The 909-nt window shown below is 48.2% G+C and overlaps 1 pseudogene; it reads right to left on the reverse strand.

Moving 5' to 3' along the window:
* Positions 1-247: 247 nt before the first annotated feature.
* Positions 248-499, reverse strand: LOC138438246 (anaphase-promoting complex subunit 11 pseudogene; annotated as a pseudogene).
* Positions 500-909: the final 410 nt, after the last annotated feature.

A 909-nucleotide genomic window follows, 5' to 3' on the forward strand; every position in this document is an offset into this window, starting at 1 on the left:
CTAGAGAGGAGGCGCCCCCTCGCCCCAACCCACAGCAAGCAGAGAAAGCTGGCCGCAGCAGCAAAGATCCAGTGTAACCGAAATCAATCAGTCAATAAAACAACACTAGAACAAACGCATCTCCGGTCCTTGTTTCAACCCTGTCATAGCCCAAAGGGCACTGGCCAGTGGAGACCAGGGCCACCCAGAGCCACTGTGGGGGTGGGGCTGTTTCAGAGCAAAGAGGGGGCCTTGGGCAGCACTAGCCTCATTCCTTGAACTTCCTATTCTGGGGGCACACAGGGCTCTGCTGTACCTGCTGTGCTTTGAGCCTCTTGAGGATGTTATGCATGTGGAAGCAGTAGGAGCACTGGCCCCACAGCAGCAGGCAGTCGTCACTCAGCATCTTGATGTCCAGGCAGCTGCCACTGAAGGCCATGGGGAAGATGCTATAGTCCTCATGGGTGGCCACCCAGAGCCAAGTGACCATGCTGTTTCAGCACTTGACCTTCACCTTCATGGCACAGGGAGCCTACCTTCTGTTGGCAGCGCCTAGACCGTAACATTGTTATGAGAATTAAATGAGAGAATGAATATGAAGGTTTTTTAAACAGTCTGTCCCATGATAAATTTGTTATTAATGAAGTCTTAAAGTAGAGAAATGATTGTAAGATCATGGAATAACCAGGAGAGACCAGATATATGATTCCAAAGGCCTCCGCAAGATGTTGGTGGTATGTTTCCCATGGGCAGGATCTTACAAATACCTGCAAGTTCTAACATCTGGTTTTGTCAGTGCAGAGAGGAAATTTTGGGGTCAGACTCATATTAGTTGACATGTAAAAACCAGAGCATATAAACTACAGTGTCAATTCACTAATTTACACCAATTCCATCTGCCATGAGAAACAGAAGGTTTAAGTCAGCACA

The sequence above is a fragment of the Ovis canadensis genome, chromosome 3 (genome assembly GCF_042477335.2).
Source record: "Ovis canadensis isolate MfBH-ARS-UI-01 breed Bighorn chromosome 3, ARS-UI_OviCan_v2, whole genome shotgun sequence".
Classification (NCBI taxonomy): Eukaryota; Metazoa; Chordata; class Mammalia; order Artiodactyla; family Bovidae; genus Ovis; species Ovis canadensis.